The sequence below is a fragment of the Mycteria americana genome, chromosome 22 (genome assembly GCF_035582795.1).
Source record: "Mycteria americana isolate JAX WOST 10 ecotype Jacksonville Zoo and Gardens chromosome 22, USCA_MyAme_1.0, whole genome shotgun sequence".
Lineage (NCBI taxonomy): Eukaryota > Metazoa > Chordata > Aves > Ciconiiformes > Ciconiidae > Mycteria > Mycteria americana.
This window is the reverse complement of record NC_134386.1, coordinates 7,785,034-7,803,432: the sequence shown is the minus strand read 5'-3', so window position 1 is coordinate 7,803,432 and position 18,399 is coordinate 7,785,034. Positions and strand designations below refer to the sequence as shown.

At 42.6% G+C, this 18,399-nt stretch overlaps 2 pseudogenes; one reads left to right on the top strand and one right to left on the bottom strand.

Moving 5' to 3' along the window:
- Nucleotides 1–1,888: 1,888 nt before the first annotated feature.
- On the bottom strand, nt 1,889–2,811 carry LOC142419914 (olfactory receptor 6N1-like; annotated as a pseudogene).
- Nucleotides 2,812–16,322: 13,511 nt separating this feature from the next.
- LOC142419913 (olfactory receptor 4D1-like) lies at nt 16,323–17,271 on the top strand (annotated as a pseudogene).
- Nucleotides 17,272–18,399: the final 1,128 nt, after the last annotated feature.

Genomic DNA, 18,399 nt, shown 5'->3' with positions numbered 1-18,399 from the left:
GACAAGACTGCTCTTGCTGGGGTGCTTTAGCCCCCTACTTATCTTGCTGGCCTTCCAATGGACTTGCTCAAGTATTCCAATATCTTTCCTATACCCATAAAAAAGATATTGTGTATCTGGGCACACAACCCCAGGTGCAACCTCATATGTAGGGACTATAGGGGAGAAATTGTTTCTTGACCTGCTGGCTGCACTCTTGATAAGACAGCCAAGGATGTGGTTGGCCTTTGCTGCAAGGACACACAGATGACATATGCTCAGGGTGTAATCCACCAGGACCCCAGGACTTCTTCTGCAAAGCTACTTCCTAGATGGCCCCTACCCTGTCCAGTTGTACAGGATTATTCTATCCCAGGTATAGGACTTTACATTTGTTGAACTTCATGAGATTCATCTCTCCAGCCTGTTGAGTTCCTTCTGAACAGTAACCCTGTCCTCCAGCACATTGACTGCTTTTTCCTAGTCCAAAAAACTTTCTGTCCAGGTCATTAATAAAGTTGTTAAATTTTGAGCAAGTCCTACAGGAAGGTAGCCTTGACCTTTATCCCTAGACTCACAGTCTCTTTCCTGAGCCTCACAGTATTCTTCCTGTCCCCAGAAACTTCTCAAACCACTGGTTTCCACCACTTCAGCAGGATTTTTGAGGACTGAATCTGCATGTGGAAACACCCCTATTTAGCTGCCTACTGCTACTCCAATACAGTGAATGAAGAGGCATGCCATTCCTTACCAAAGCTTAGGCTCCTACTTTGGGAAATGCAAGCAGCCCACATGCGAAAGCATGTGTTTAGTTCATCTCATCAATTCACCTCATTCATGTCACCAATGACACCTGCATCAATATGAAAAGCAGAATTCAGCCCCAATAACAGACTGTATCTAGTGAATCTATACCTAGTTCATGGGTGTTGTTCAGGTGCCTAAACATAGACACCTAGTGTCAGGTGAGATATTCTAGGATATACTGTCTAACCTGTAGCTATTATTACAGAATGACATGGTTCTCCCATATGCTGAGTGGGCACCTCAGATGTCACTGGATACATATATGTGGAAAATGATAATGAGCCATGGGAGTATACAAATGAAGCAACATCCAAACTCCAGCTACATTCTTTGAAGATCTAGTCAATACAGGCAAAGGAGTAGTGGGTATGATTCAGCTGAAACAGCAGAGTAGGAGCGTGCATGAACATAAGCACTTAGTGCCATATGAGATGCCCCAGCATACCCCACTGAGCTTTTATCTGCCCTTCCAGAAGGGTCTGAGGTTGTAGCTCCTGTGTCATATCTGCCAGCCCCATGCAGATATCTTGAATATTCTACAGCATTTCTCTAATGGCACCAGACAGGATATGCTAAGACATCTAAAAATAGTACTAGACACATATGCTTGGGCAGCTGAATCAAACTGTAGGATACCACTAAAAATAAAATGGAGAAACTAATATGACCATGATGATACAGCATGAAAATCATGGTTGTTACATTTGTGAGACCTTGCTACTTACATTAATTCTTTTGCATCAATTGTTTATTAATTTTCAGATGAGAATTTTACATTAGCTTAGAATAAGCCCTTTTATCCTTCATGTGTTTATTTTATACACTTACCTGAAAAGTGATAAAGCAAAAGCACTTAACTTACAAAATAAATCAACTAATTCACAGAGTATTAAACTAGATGCCAAACTTCAGGTAAGTTGAATACCTTTTCCAGATGCAGACACATGCTTGTATAGATGAGTGGTCTAAACCATGACTTGCATTTTAGCCCAAACAAAACAGGAGAAAAATTTTTTACTTCAAACTTTCATATAAATGCTTTAATCCATACACAGTGCAGATACATCAAGCATTTGAGAAAAGAGATTGGAAATTCCAAAACTTAACCTTTATTCCTTAAGAAATTTTTTATTATGGCCAGTTTGACATCCTTATTCCTTAGTGTGTATATTACTGGATTCAGCAATGGTGTAATTACTGAATAAAAACCAGCCACCACTTTATTGATATCAGACTCATATTTCACTGCAGGCCAGACATACATAAAGGTAAGAGTCCCAAAATAGGTGGTGACCACAGAGAGATGTAAGGCACAGGTAGAAAATGTCTTTTTGCATGAAGCACCTGATGTTACCTTCAGGATGGTCATGATGATTTGGAGGTACAAAGTTACGATGAAAAGGCCAGAGGACATTATAATGATGGTGCTGAAAGTATAGCCCATGATTTGTATGCTGTACATGTCACTGCATGAAAGTTGGAAGAGCTAATCAGCATCACATAAGAAATGGTTGATTTTGTTAGTGCAGAAAGAAATCCTGGAGAACAAGGTGGAAGACAAAATAGGGCAGATGAATCCTGACCAACAGATCATGGCTAAGTTATGGCATATCTTTGGGTTCATGATAGTGGAGTAATGTAATGGTTTACATATGGCCAGGTAGCAGTCATATGCCATGACTGTAAGGAGGAACGGTTTGGTGGCAGCAAAAGAGAAGAAGAAGTAATATTGAGCAATGCAGCTTGAAGCATTGTGTGTTTCTCCATCAAGAAGTTGGCTAACATTTTAGGTACTGTGGCTGTTGTGTACCAGATTTCCACTACTGAGAGGTTGCTAATGAAGAAGTACCTGGCACTGTGAAGATGTGAATCAACTAAAATGATGATGAGGATAAGAACATTGCACACAAGTGAGAGGAGATAAATGATAAGAAATAATGAGAAAAGCACTATCTGTAGATTTGGCCAGCTAGTGAATCTCAGAAAGATTAACTCAGTGACTACTGTCCTATTTTTCTTTTCCATGGGAATGCCTAGACAAAAGTTGAATAACAAATAACAGCAAGAATAATCAGAGGCAGGCTTGCACTTGATGTCCTGTCCACAGCTAGCTGTGTCTGTTACAGAAATCAACGTTAGGTATGCCTAAAGTTCCTTGAGCAAATGAACATTTTTGAATGTTCCTCTTGGGTCTTACGTCCCAAACAGCACTAACGCAGCAATTACATGTCTAGTTTCACTCTCTCATTCCATTTTAAAAATTCAGACTTTCCATTTACATTCAGTGCATAACAAAAAAAGTACAGAAAAGTAATAGTGGCTTTAAATTTTCCTGAGTATTTGGTTTCACTGATCTATATTTCAGACTCAGGCTCATGTGAAAAGAATGTTAGCGATCCAAAATCCAGACTCAAATTTAGGCCCTGAGGCTAGCTTTTATCTGTTATCTTCAGAAAGTCATGATGCCAACATGTACCAGTCATCTAGTCATTACCTTTCCTTATAATCATTGAACAGAGATACAGATCTACAGAGGAATATTCAAGCCTAACAGTCCTAGATTTTTTTTTCTAGGATGAATAAAATCACTCTTTGGAGGAGTTTATTTCTCCCAGGAATATGGATTATTAGTTAAGACCTAAAAAGCAATTAGGCAAGCAGGATTAGTTTAGATGAACCCCAACATTTACCAAGGCTAATCTCAATAAAATTATTCTTCTCTTTTGAAGCAAAATTATCCATTGCAGTTCAATATTAATGAAATCAAACTATACAGTATAATAGATAGAAGAGTAAAGATGTGAAGAGTCTCGCAAAATTACTCACCTTTATTAGCACAATTGTGATTCAGGAAACTGTAATATGTAATCCTTTAGTGTAAGAATTATTTAGCAAAATATTGTTTGTATGAATGTATGTGTGTATTCACACCTGGAGGGGGGTAATGATTAGAGTTTGAACTACCTGGAGTTTCATGATTTAAACTGAATTAAAATCAGGAGAATAATTTATTCACAGAATCAGTGATGGTTCTTTCGGCTCTAAATCATGAGTTCATTTTTGTGATTGTGATTGGTTAGAGTCTGACTGTTGTAGGGGCTGGATGAGTTTACTTTTGACTGTGAGTTGTTTCTCTTCATTATATTCTTTGCTTTCCTTTCCATTGGAAAAGATTTGGCCAGTTTGTTGCCAATGAGATTGATGAGGTTGGAGCTGCTCTAAACTCCAATGTTGTTAAGATTAAATAATTGTAAGTAATCTTGTGATGTTGATGGAACATTCTCATATTCTCTACCACTGTACAAAAGGAACAGATTTTGGCATACAGATTTGGATAAATTTTAACTTTATATGAGAATAAACTCAAGATCTATCAGTCTAAGCAAAATTATTAAATAATTTTAATTAATAATGAGGAAAAAAAGTCCCTGGCATGCATTGACTGATTTCCACTTAGTCTAATAAAAACTTAAAAAAATTGGTCATAAATAGACAACTGTATTTTCCACACCTAAATTTAGGTGAAGTAAGCCTCACCCCATATTCCTATGTCTGATTTTATGATTCAAAGCTACTTCTGTAACTCGGGGGACGGGGGGAAGGAGGCATGAACCAGGGAGATGGCAGCTCTTTCCTGTTGGGTGGAGGTTCGGTGCTGTGTAATGAGGAACATTTTGCTATCCAGAAGCTTCCTATGCTTTCCTCAGCTACCCTGTATATGAGTTGCATTCCTACAACTCCTCCAAGAAGGAAATGAATGCCTGAGCCATTATGTATATGCTTACAGCATGCATATAAGCAACAATGAGAGCATGTTAGCAGCAAGAGAGGACACTACAGGACTCACCAAGAGGGAATGGGAGATTTGGGTGAGGGGATTGCACCTATGGATTAAACTGAAGAAAATATAAGTTAGAGCACTACAGATTAGTGGAACAGTTGGCAGAACAACAGTCACACATTTTGGAGGAGGCTGGGGAGCTAAACTGAGTGTTGCCAGTGCCCCGGACATACTTATGACCAGGCTGGGGTTGGGAGGACAGGGAATTTAAGAACCTGGAGGAAATACATTTTAGAATCAGATAGCAAGAGGCTGGAGATGGACTGTATTGGAAGGGGTGGGAGAGGTGAAGAGACAAAAATATTCAGGAACATTTTTCTGCAAATTGAAGCTATAGGTCTATAGACTCCTGCAGAAGAAGAGCAATAGTCATCCAGCAACCCATGGCCTTGTACAGACAGGCCAATGATCACCTTTCTGGGGCTAATTGATGACTAGTTAGATGACTAGCTCGGGGGTACATCTTCATACTGTCGACATCTGGATGTAGGTGAGATTTACACATTGGAGCATAAATGCTACAGAAGAATTTTTCAAGAGATTTTTTATTAACTCTTACTCCCCCAAAGAACTAAAATTAAATTATTCCTTTACCTTTATACAGGTAATAGCAAAAGACAAGACCACCACTGGGTCAAAGGAAATGCCTGATGCTCCCTGTGCTTGATGAAGAAATGCTCTAAGGAAAAGCTGAATTAATTGACTTCCATAATTAATTCTCTCTTTTCATTACACAGGCTGGGGTAGCCTGTATATCAGAATTATGCCTGTGTGGCTAAATTTTGGCAAGATTAATTCCAACCCAACCAAGTGTATGCCTTCACAGAATCACAGAATCGTATAGGTTGGAAAACACCTTTAAGATCATCGACTCCAACCGTAAACCTAACACTACCAAGACCACCACTATACCATGTCCCTAAGCACCTCATCCAAACGTCTTTTAAATACTTCCAGGGATGGCGACTCAACCACTTCCCTGGGCAGCCTCTTCCAATGCTTGATAACCCTTTCAGTGAAGTAAAATTTCCTAATATCCAGTCTAAACCTCCCCTGGTGCAACTTGAGGCCATTTCCTCTTGTCCTATCACTTGTTACCTGGGAGAAGAGACCGACCCCCACCTCTCTACAACCTCCTTTCAGGTAGTTGTAGAGAGCAATAAGGTCTCCCCTGAGCCTCCTTTTCTCCAGACTAAACAACCCCAGTTCCCTCAGCCGCTCCTCATAAGACTTGTGCTCTAGACTCTTCACCAGCTTTGTTGCCTTTCTCTGGACACACTCCACCACCTCAATGTCTCTCTTGTAGTGAGGGGCCCAAAAGTGAACACAGTATTCGAGGTGTGGCCTCACTAGTGCACAGGGGCACAATCACTTCCCTAGTCCTGCTGGCCACACTATTTTTGATACAAGCCAGGATGCCATTGGCTTTCTTGGCCACCTGGGCACACTGCTGGCTCATATTCAGGTGGCTGTCAACCAACACACCCAGGTCCTTTTCTGCCAGGCAGCTTTGCAGCCACTCTTCCCCAAGCCTGTAGCGTTGCATGGGGTTGCTGTGGCCCAAGTGCATGACCTTGCACTTAGCCTTGTTGAACCTCATACAACTGGCCCCAGCCCATCGATCCAGCCTGTCCAGGTCCCTCTGCAGAGCCTTCCTCCCCTCAAGCAGATCAACACTCCCGCACAATTTGGTGTCATCTGCAAGCTTACTGAGGGTGCACTCGATCCCTTCTTCCAGATCATTGATAAAGATATTAAACAGAACTGGCCCCAACACAGAGCCCTGGGGAACACCGCTTGTGACCGGCCGCCAACTGGAGTAAACTCCATTCACCACCACTCTTTGGGCCCAGTCATCCAGCCAGTTCTTAACCCAGCGAAGAGTACACCCGTCCAAGCCATGAGCAGCCAGTTCCTCCAGGAGAATGCTGTGGGAAACCGTGTCAAAGGCTTTACTGAAGTCTAGATAGACAACATCCACAGCCTTTCTCTCACCCACTAGGCGGGTCAAAGGTGCTTCAAACCATCTGGAGCATGAAAGCAAATAAACAAAACTGAAAACATTAATTTTTAAACAGTTCCTGGGATGCTTTTCAATAAGGGGCCATCTGTTTTTGTATATATACAGAAGTATTTCCATTATTTTCTCTGCAAAAATACTAGAAGACTAGTGATTACATGTACTGACATATGCACAACACACTCCAGCCTGTCCTATTGCTGGCACCCCAGACACATGATCCCCTATGACCCATATTTCCCTCTCCAGTTGCAGGTTCTTAGATCTCCATACACTTGCACACAGAATAGAGAGTCCCTTCACACAGGAAAACAGTTAGAAATGGAGCTTAATAAGAAGACAGGACAGACTGCGGTGATCAGGCACATGAGGACATCACCAGTTAAGCATACTGACCACCAGTTTACACATTACCAATCCCTTTTATCAACTTTCCCTGTTTCCCCATGCTTGCTTGTCCCCAATTCACCTTCATTCCCCTCTTTCCCTGCCATTAGTCCCCCCTCCAAACACACCTCAGTAAATTTTTTGCAATCCCAAAATGGTCTTCCTGGCATGCCATAATGAGTCTCAAGCCCTCATAGGCAGTAATCCCCCTCAGTCTCTAAGGTGATCTGGGACATCCTCTCCTGTTCACTCATCTGGTGGGTATGTCACACTAGGACAATGTAGGTGACAGTCCTTTTGTGGTAGCCCTGAGAGTATGCCCATCAGCATCCTCTGCTTGCCTTGTTTAGCTACTGGGGATCCTCTGCCTATCATTTCTCCTTTGGCAGCCTCTCCACAGCTCCAAGGATCCAGGCCTCCTGCAAACCACAATTCTCCCTGAACTGGAAGTCACTCATATTATGAACTCTGCACTCCATCCCTCCAAATTCAATTGTAAGGGTCGTTATAAAAATCTGAATATATTCCTGTTACAAATTTCATGTCTTGTTCCTGTAAACATATAATCAAGAACATCATAACAGAGTTATTCTCTATACCTCAGTATACAAGCAAATGATTGACATTCTACAAGCAAAAAGCAACACCTTTAAGGAATGAACCACAGCTTCAACAGCAGTATGACTTCATCCAGAACCAAAACATGTCATGAACAATGTTCATTTGATACAGCATAGTCATTTTCCCCATTCAAGGAGTAAAATGCACAGAACAGCTTTGTTTTCCTTAAACTTGCCCCACATCCTGTAACATTAACTGAGCCCTGACCTTTCGCTTGTGCTCACAATTCCTTAACTTGCAGTCCTAGATCTCTGAAGGGTTTTCTGACCCACTCTATCATATCCTCCCCCTTTTTTTCAGGAGGTTCCATAAGTACCAGCGTGTAAGATGGGAGCATGGAGAACTCCCTCTTGATATTTCTTTTGATGTCAAGCATAACACTGGACTCTTGGCATTACCCTTGGCCATGCTTCTGATCATACGGTGGCTTTCCAGTATACACCTCAGCACATACAGGTCACTCCTTGATCAACAGGATGTCCTATCAGGTTACCAGGTGATACCAGAAGGGCATAGGTAATTGTTCCTAATCACTGGAGCTTTTAGGCAATTGTATCAGTGATCATGACCTTCACAGGCTCCCTCTTCCCTCACCTGTAAACACACTCCAGCAGCCCATACTCCAGCAGCCCAAGCAGCTGTAATCAACTGCCTTCTTTTTCCCAGTCCTTCCACAATGTCTCTCTTTCACAGAGTTGAGAGAATTGGGCCATTGTTCAACATAGCCCTTCATCATCTGAGCCAATAGCCCACCTCCATTGCACAGGCCAGTGATTACAGGTGACATAGGTCCCAGACTCCCAAGAGCTCTGTACTTCTGAACTGTCAGCTGTATCTTCATGGCTCCAGTTCCCAGCACCTTCCACAGCCACTGCAAGGGCGTTTTGGTACAGTAAGTTTCCCACATGTCTTTATTTTCGGTCTGAGTAGAGGGCAGCTTAGCAGCCAGTTTCTGGGGAACAGAACTCCCGTTTCCACAGGTCTGCTCAATTAGTCTAACTGGGGTTGCCTGACAGGACTCTGTGTTTGTCATTGGAGTCCTGAATTTCCCTAACCCAGCTTTCCATATCCCACTCCATGGCAATCACCTTAAGCATGCTGACTGTTCCTGTAGCTACAAACTTCTGAACAAGGGTCTCTCACACTGTATTAATGTTTCTTTTAGAAGATCATTAGTTTGACAGAGAAAGTAATTTCAGTTCTCGATTCTCAACCTCTGTTAAGTGGTCCCAATCTCTTTGGTGCTCTACCTGAAGCAGATACTACACCTCTGCACTCTCTCATACCAAAGCATCGCATCTCTTTGCTGCTCCTTTTTATGCTTTTGATCATTTTTACAACTCCTAGACTAATTCCCTTGGTTTCTGTACTGGGAGACAGTCCATGTTCCAGACCACTGGTGCATGGGCTTGGAGCAGGCACTGTCCTTTCTCTTCCCAACTCTCTTCCCATCCCACTACTGTTTTCTTGGGTCCCTTTGGAACCAATTTTCCTGACTGTTTCCACAATGTTGAAACTCATCCTTACACGTATTTTGGGTGCACCCCTCACATTGCAGAACAACAGAAATTCCTAATACCAGAATCAAGGCTTCCAGCATCTCAAAGTCGCTCCAAATATTCCAAGTCCAGACCATCATATCTGAAAAGTCCATTATATTTGAAAAGTTGCAGCAGACTGGTGAAGTTTCTAGTGACTGGAAAAGGGGAATCATAACCTTCCTTTTTAAAAAGGGAAAAAAGGAAGACATGGGGAACTACAGGCTGGTCAGTCTCACCTCTGTGCCCAGCAAGATCATGGAGCAGATCCTCCTGGAAACCATACTAAGGTACATGGAAAACAGAGAGGTGACTGGTGACAGCCAATATGGCTTCACTAAGGGCAAATTGTACCTGACAAATTTGGTGGCCTTCAATGACGGGGTTACAGCATTGGTGGATAAGGAAAGGGCGACTGACATCATCTACTTGGACTTGTGCAAAGCGTTTGATACTGTCCCACGCAGCATCCTTGTCTCTAAAATGGAGACACATGAATTTGATGGGTGGACCACTTGGTGGATAAGGCATTGGCTGGATGGTTGCACTCAAAGAGTTGCGGTCAATGGCTCAATGTCTGGGTGGAGACCAGTGACGAGTGGGACTGGTCCATATTGGGACCAGTGTTATTTAACATCTTTGTCGGGAACACGGACAGTGGGATTGAGTGCACCCTCAGCAAGTTTGTGGATGACGCCAAGCTGAGTGGTGTGGTTGATATTCTAGAGGGAAGGGATGCCATCCAGAGGGACCTTGATAGGCTAGAGAGGTGGGCCCGTGAGAACCTTGTGAAGTTCAACAAGGCCAAGTGCAAGGTCCTGCACCTGAGTTGGGGCAATCCCAAACATGGATACAGGCTGTGTGATGAGTGGATTGAGAGCAGTTCTGCGGAGACGGACATGGGCGTACTGGTGAATGAAAAACTGAATACGAGCCAGCAATGTGTGCTGGCAGGCCAGAAAGCCAATCGTATCTTGGGCTGCATCAAAAGAAGTGTGTCCATCAGGTCAAGGGAGGTGATTCTTCCCCTCTACTCTGCTCTTGTGGGACCCCACCTGGAGTACTGTGTTCAGCTCTGGGGCCCTCAGCGTAAGAAACACATGGACCTGCTCAAGTGGGGTTGTTTAACCTAGAGAAGAGAAAGCTCTGGGGAGACCTAGAGAGGCCTTCCAGTACTTCAAGGGGGCCTACAGGAAAGATGGGGAGGGATCCTTTAATGAGGGAGTATAGTGATAGGATGTGGGGTAATGGTTTTAAACTGAAAGAGGATAGATTTAGATTAGATATTAGGAAGAAATTCTTTACTGTGAGGGTGGTGAGACACTGGAACATGTTGCTCAGAGAAGTTGTGGACGCCTCCTCCCTGGAAGTGTTCAAGGCCAGGTTGCATGGGGCTTTGAACAACTTGATCTAGTGGAAGGTTATCCCTGCCCATGGCAGGGGGTTTGGAACTAGATTATCATTAAGGTCCCTTCCAACCCAAACCATTCTATGATTCTATGATTCTATGACAGATCATGACGTTGTCCATATCTTCCACCAATCACCATCACAGGCAAAACAGTCTCAAGGCAGGGAAACTTACTTGACTATTTAACCCCAACCACCACCTGGTCTCAACTTTCTGTATTTTTACGCTGAATTACATTCAGCCTGTCAACACAATGCTGGTAAGGTGATGGGCAGCATAGGAGGTTGAAGTGGTATGCATAACCATTTTCTGTTACTGTACACACAGCAATTTCTTTCTGCCACCCTAGGTTTATTGGTTTTCTGCCACTTTAGCAGGCAGGAGCACTCTTTTCATAATGTACCCAGTCCAACACGGCATATAGATGCACTTCAGTCCATTCACGGGTGTCCATGTTCCAGCATAAGTAGCTCATGGGTCATAGTCCTGTCACAGGTTGTACATGCTGTGGTGTGGCTTATCAACTGACTGCTGTCCCTTCAGGGTGTATATAGCCCTTTGCATCCTCTCCCACCCTACACCCACCAAAAGTGTATCTCCATCCTGTATTGGCTGCTAGCTCTTATTTTATACATGTTTGACCAGGAACACCACGTGCTTCTCTGAATGTGTAAAGTTTTGGTGTGCAATTCCCGTGTCCCTGACCCACATACACTTGGTTGTTTGCATTGGTTTCAGAGCTGGGTGAAACAGATTTTGACTGACACTTACCTCCTTTCATAGAGGTTCATTCCTTCCTCCCATAGAGATCACCCTTGCAGACAGCTACAGATTAAACCAATTTATGCCCACTAGAAAGACAGGCTGCTATTCAGAAAGATTTGGATGGGCCAGAGAAATGCTCTGAAAGAAATGTTCGCCAGTTTAAAAACATGCAAACACAGTCTTCTATCTGGGATACAGTAATACTATGTAACAATGCTGGCTCGGGGGTGGGGGGGGTCGGGGGGGTGGTTAGCGCTACAGATAGTATCCAGCTTCGAAGAAAAAGATCTGTGTGTCCTGGTGCACATTAGGTGTGTGTCTACAGTGTGTCCTTGCAGCAACGAAGTCCAACTGCATTCTGAGCTGTAATAACGAGAGTGTGAGCATGTCTAGGGAAGTGATCCTTCTCCTCTGTTTGACACTTGTGGGAGCTCATTGGAGTAATTTCCCCATTTTTGGCCTCCCCATTACAGCATTAGGATGAGGAGCATAAGACACAAATTGTACCATGACGAAACCCAATGCAGTTTAAAAAAAAGACCTTTCTTTTACCAAGAGTGGATAGACATTGGAATAGGAGCCCAGAGAGGCTGTGGCATTGCAATAGAGATACTAAGAGATACTCCAGACTTGACTGGATCCTGAGCAATTTGCTTTAAACAGGAGGATGGACTGGAAACTTCCAGAGGTCCCTTCCTCCTACATGACTCTGCAATTTGCTGATTCTGTAGCTGTGAACTAACAAATGGATTATTTTTACTAAAGTGCACATACCATTAATCAGCACAATTAATGAGCCAAAAATGTATTGATTAGCCAGGTTTTACTGGTGACCATGATCCTGGTATGTAACTCAGTACTGTAGGGAGTCACATAAAGTATTCAGGCTCATGGAGTTTAGCACAGAAGGAGATTTGCTGAGGCTCTTGTGCTTGTGGGATTACCATCTACAGAATAAAATAAACCATGAACTTTTTAATTCATTACCTTTTGACACAATCCCTAAATCTCCCAAACAATACTGTTCTGGTTTGCTTTTTTTCTTGATCCTGTTAGCAAACCTCACAGGTATTTCAGAGAGAGGGTCTGAGATTAACAGCTGGCACAGTGCAGTCCTCAGAAAACATAACAGAAGGAAGATTGAGAGGACAAACAACACTTTTTACAATATTTTCTCTCCAGGCTTTTCTCCATAGTTTATGTCATAACTTTTCTGGGGAACTTCACCATCGTTGTCATGGTCATCATGACACCATCATGTCACGGGGTTTTATAACCCCATGTACTTTCTGCTGGCCAGCTTGGCCTTTCTAGATGTCAGTGACTCCTCAGCCAATGCTCCCAACTTACTCATGATGACTTTCTCAGACTTGATGAGACTCTGGGTGCAGCAACAGGCTTTAAGTGCCCTGACCTGCCTGTAACATCCTTCTTTGTAATCCTTCTCTGCTGTCTCTTCTCTCCTTTCCCCAAGGGTTTAGCTGCCTGTGTTCAAGGTCAGCACTGATATAATGGGGTTGTTTAACCTTGTATTAATCTGCCGTGAAACATCTAAGTTATGAGAAAGCTGTGGGAAACCTCATCTGGAAACTCCATTCTGCAAATTAGCTCAGGAGTTAAGTGTTTAAGCTTAGGTCACCTTCTTGTTTCTTGCCCTAGCTATGCTGCAGGTATGCTGTGCCTGGCCTTGTATCTTGTTGTTTTTACCTCACCTTGACTACTTGAGTTCCTGGCCTAAATTTCAACCTGCTTCACTACTATGGACTTGTCTAGCTAATATGGGAGTATCATGGACTTGTTTTGTCCAAGAGCTGAGTTACAGTGCAAACAGGAGCTGAATGACGTCAACAACCTTGGAACAACAAGTGACAAGAGAACAACGTCTGAAACTGCTGGAATGACGCCACTGTGGACTTTCTGATTGGTGGCCTGCACTGATATCTGCTGTAGTAAACATAGGAGAGTAACATTGCTCCAGCATGCAGACGCAGGGCACCTGAGGAGAAGCTTTCACATGTTGGTGCCAACCTGCCACCCAAGAACCCTGTCCTGAGACTGGCTGGAGAGTGTTCATCTTTCCATGGACTTGACTATGCTGGCTCACTGGAACAGTAATTTTGGCAAGTCTCAGTTAATTGTGTGTTTGCATATGTGTGTGAGTGTAAAACTTTCCCTCACGCAGCTTATCCTTAACTTGGTCCACTTGTCACGTTGAGCTTAGCGGTGTCATATTCCCTGGCATCCCTTTCCCTCTGGCAATCACTGGGCTGTTGGCTGACTGGTTACTGGTTACTGAATGATTCTGCTCTGCTCTTTTTTTGTGTGTACCGTGGGACTGCTGCCTTTGCTGGTGAGGTGGGCTGCTCCTGTCTGCCTTGCTGTCACTCTCAGCCCCTGGCTTGCCTTCCCTTGTGGACCAGGCAATTAGTCCTGCTCCCTGACATCTCTGTTTTCAGGAAACATAGCACACAAGCTGTGACCAGCAAATTAAACAGGTATTGCTAATCAGAGCATCTGTCAGCAGAAGTTTATTGTTTCAAATGAAAATCCAAATAGGATAAGCGAGGAACAGATTACTCTAAATTTTTTATTGACACAACCACGGCACAAGCCCAAATTCTCTGGCAATCCGTGATGTGGTTTATGCTGTGGTTTCTCTCTGAGTTGAACATCTGACTCTCCAGGCCAGGGGACACATACACAAAGAGGAAATGTCCCAAATTCAGGCTTTGTCCATGCCAGCCATTCACACAAACTTAGTCAAACCAACTGACTCTGAAAACTTCAGCCCCTACAAAAGAAAGCAAGCAGCAGCAAGCAAGGCTTATTGTCCATAGCATAAAATAATCTGTCATCTGATCAGTACAGACAGGAACTGAAGTAAAAATGAGAGAAACATTTTATGAGGACAAGAAGAGTTCACAGGGATTCTGAGGAAGTGTGGGAGGAGCATAAAGGATGCCTGGAGAAATGCATACCACCTCACATTTTCAGATGGGAGAAATGAAGATTTCACATGTTTTGGGCAGGTAATTGGCACAAACAGAAAATGGAATGGGCACGAGGAACTTCTGCCTTCTGGTGGGTTGGAAACAGACTTGGTAAATGGCAAAGTATACGAAGGGTTTGGCATGTGAGTCACTGAATTTAAGACAAAGAAAGAAATAGGGGCTAGAGTGCAGGATCCCTGGAGTGAGATTGAATGGCAAAGGGAATCAGAGAAAAGAGAGTCTGATGTGAAAATGAAAGCTCTGAGATGTGACAGGGAGTCCTTACAGACACAGGGGGAACAGGGTGAACTAGAGCAGGTAGGGCAGAATAGAAGACTTTCTTGTCCTGGAATGAGCACTGGGCACCTAAAGGCTGTCAAAAGTGCCTCTTTGTAGGGTTAGGGGATAGAATACTGGTCACATATCTTCAGATTACCTGTAGGATAGGAATCCAGATATAAGCTAGCCTTTTGGCTTCATTAGAGTCAGTGGTGAGAAACAGGCACTCCCAGAGCATAGTTTCTCTCATCCTAGGGTAGGTATCAGGACTAGGACAAATTGATCACATTTTGCAGCTGCCATTTCCTCAACCTTGACTTCAACAGGACTGCACAACTAGTTTGGGTACAGAGATTTAGGATGCTGAGAGCTGAGGTTGAGAGAAGCGGAGTCCAATGTATGTATCTGAAAGACATTGCAGGTGGGATCCAGGTTCCTAAACAGAAACGCCTAAGCATGCCATCTGACTTCCAGCTGCCATACCTCAAGGGCATGTGTCACCCATAAATCATATATGACAGTTGCCAACCCAGTGTAAATATCTTGGGTATTTTAGGACACCTGAAATTACTTTGAACATTTACTTTTAGAAAGACAGTCCCACTTTTGTGATTGAACTAATCATCAAGGTCTGCTTAGAACCAACAACAACAACTAGACACACTCAGAGGATGATTGAGATAATCTTAATTCAGGTATCTGAGATAAGTAGAATGAAGTGCCTATGCCTGTATAAGTGAAATGAACTGCAGTCTGCATACCCCGAGTCCTCTCTGAAAGTAAAGTCCAGGGCACACTCCCCTGCAGGATGTGAAGAGCCCAGTGGGTCTTGTAACAGCTTCTTTTCTCATTCTTCAGATTGCTTGTCTTACAGTACTGGAGAGAAATTCAAGAAACTAGGCATTCTTTTGCTTGCTGAAATGTTCTTTTTTTTTTCTCCAGGGCCTCTGTTTGCCCTGAAACAGACATGCCTGCAAAGTAAAGAATGTACAATACATCCTGTTTCCCTTTGGCTAGCACAGGAGTAGCACAGTAAACAGTACTACATCATAAAATACTCTAAAGTATTTATTTTCTTAATGATTGCCAGAGCAGGAATCCCTTAGTGGCTATAACAAAACCATTTTTGTTCAGACACAGGAAAGTTCATGTAGATTTCATAGTAACTTTGTTCCTAGCATCTACTTTGATGCTTAGATAGAATGATGTATGAGTGGTTTTTTTATTTTGTTTTCTCTTTGAAGTCCTTTGTGGAGGAGAGGAATCAGGCAACTCTGAGACTGCAGACAAAGCAGTCCTATGTGGAATAAGGGCTCTTGATGTGTGAATGGAAAAATGGAAATATTAGAGATAGCACAGTTTCAATGAGGAAGGGCCAAAGCCTGCACTGCTGGGGAAATAGAAGTCTATTTATGAAGATAGCAACCAGTTATAAAATTATGTTTTAAGGGTATAGATGCAGAGGAGCCAAACTGAAGATAAAAAAACACAGTTCCTAACACTGAGACTACCTCCACTGAACAAAATTTCCACTGTATAGTGCAAGGATATAACGAGGTTTCCAAGGACGGGGGTTTCTGAGCCAGCGGAGGGGAAAGATTATCTCTCTTGGTATTGAAAAGCTTACTTTTCTTAGCCTCCCTTCTACATTGTTTCTCTCCTAGGCATGCTCAGATGTTAACGAATGGAGCCACAGAATGTAACCAGTTCTGTGATGGAATTTGTCCTTCTGGGCTTCAACCACAGTCTTAAGATTCAGCAATTCCTCTTCACCGACTTCATCATTGTCTACCTGATGACCTGCTTGGGAAATGTGACCATCCTCACCACTATTATCACTGACTACCACTTGCACACATCCATGTACTTCTTCCTGGCCAACTTAGCGTTCACAGATATCACCAAATCATCAGTAAATACTCCCATTCTATTGTCAGCTCTCCTCTCCCAGCACAAAACTGTTCCATTCAAGGAGTGCATCCTTCACATGTTTTTCTTCCACTTCACTGGTGGTGCTCGTAGCTGCCTTCTTGCAGTGATGGCAGCTGATCAGTATGTGGCTATCCATAAGCCCTTGCAGTACTTGACAATCATGAAAATGATGTGTGTAAGTCTAGCGGCAGGGTCATGGGCAGGTGGATTCATTCACTCTGCAACACAGATTGCTCTGCTTCTCCTTTTACCTTACTGTGGTCCTAACACCCTGGACAATTTCCACTGTGATGTTCCACAAGTACTGAAAGTGGACACCTACTGACATTGACACCTACCTGACGGAGCTGCTGATGGTCTCAGATGGTGGACTGCTATTCATAGTAATTTTTGTCTTGCTCCTCATTTCATACAATGTTATTTTAGTCAAGATAGGGAGGCAAGTCACCGAAGGAAAGCACAAAGCTTTGTCTACCTGCATAGCCCAGATAATGGCAATAAGCATAACATTCATTTCGGGAATATTCATCTATGCTCAGCCCTTCAAGACATTTGAACTGGACAAAGTGACTTCCATCTTTTTCACTGTGCTTGTTCCAGTACTGAATCCCATGGTCTACAACCTGAGAAATACTGAAATGAAACTATCTCCTATCAGCAGACTTGTTTCTAGGGTCATAAGAGATTCTTCCTGGGTTTAAAAATGCATCTTCCTATGCTTTCTCTCTTGCCTATGAGAAGTTTGTTCTTCCTGCCTTATTTGTTTTAAAGAGTCATATATATATTTTTCCCCTTTCCATTTTTTCCCAAGTAAGATTTTAGTAGTGTGTGATGACAGTGTTTCCTAAAGAATGTCTGTGCCTCTAATTTGTGCCATTAATAGCCACCTGAAAGCCTTCCTTCAAATATTGAATAATACTTCCACATTTGGATGACTTTATTAAGATACCAAGGAATTTTTTGATTCTCATGAGTATATTGTGACTGATTATCTACTAAATTTTTGTTTACACTTCCTCTTTACACTGTACAGTTATATTCTAAAGGAGCAATTAATTCAATTTGACAGACTGTATCTTATTTGTTTGTTCACACTTCGAATGTTATACTCCTGTAGACTGGGTTTGTCTGTATCAGATGAACCACTAAGAAGATAAGATCAGTTTTCTTAAAGCAACTGGGCATGCTTGAGGAGACATGTTTATGGTCTACAGGTTAAGGAACGTGGGAGTTTTAGGGTCACAGAAAAGATCTGGAAGGCCATAGCTCCCTGACATACTGTCAAGACTGTTGGGATGAGTCAGTACCATACAGCTATCACAGAGAAATCACTGAGTTGACTGAAACCAATCCTGTAATGAAGAAGTACAATGAGAAGGACAGATTTTTTTTTTTAAATAATATTTTTTGATCATTGCTTTTCTATCTTAGGTAACCACTCTGAGGCATCTTTACTTTAAAAGTTAGTTCTTCTAATTTATATTTCAGTAAAAACTGACTCTGGAAATTTTAAAGATTTTGATCTTTAGGGAGTAACCACAAGTAATATGTTTGCGCATATCCACCAAAAAAAAAAGAGCTTTTATTTTCTTTAGGTTCCACCACATCAACTAGACTTACCAAGAAATTTTAGGTGAATATATCTTATTTATGCTCTCTGTGCCATGACATGTGTCATCTTGACCAGAGTGACAGTTTATGAGGCAATAAGGATGCATGAAGATGTCTACTTGTGAGTTAACTCTCTACACTGACATATAGTCAAGGACACTACTGGGTTTTCATTCCTTTCCTTCTTTAAGATAGGCATTTATTGTCAATTGAGGTAC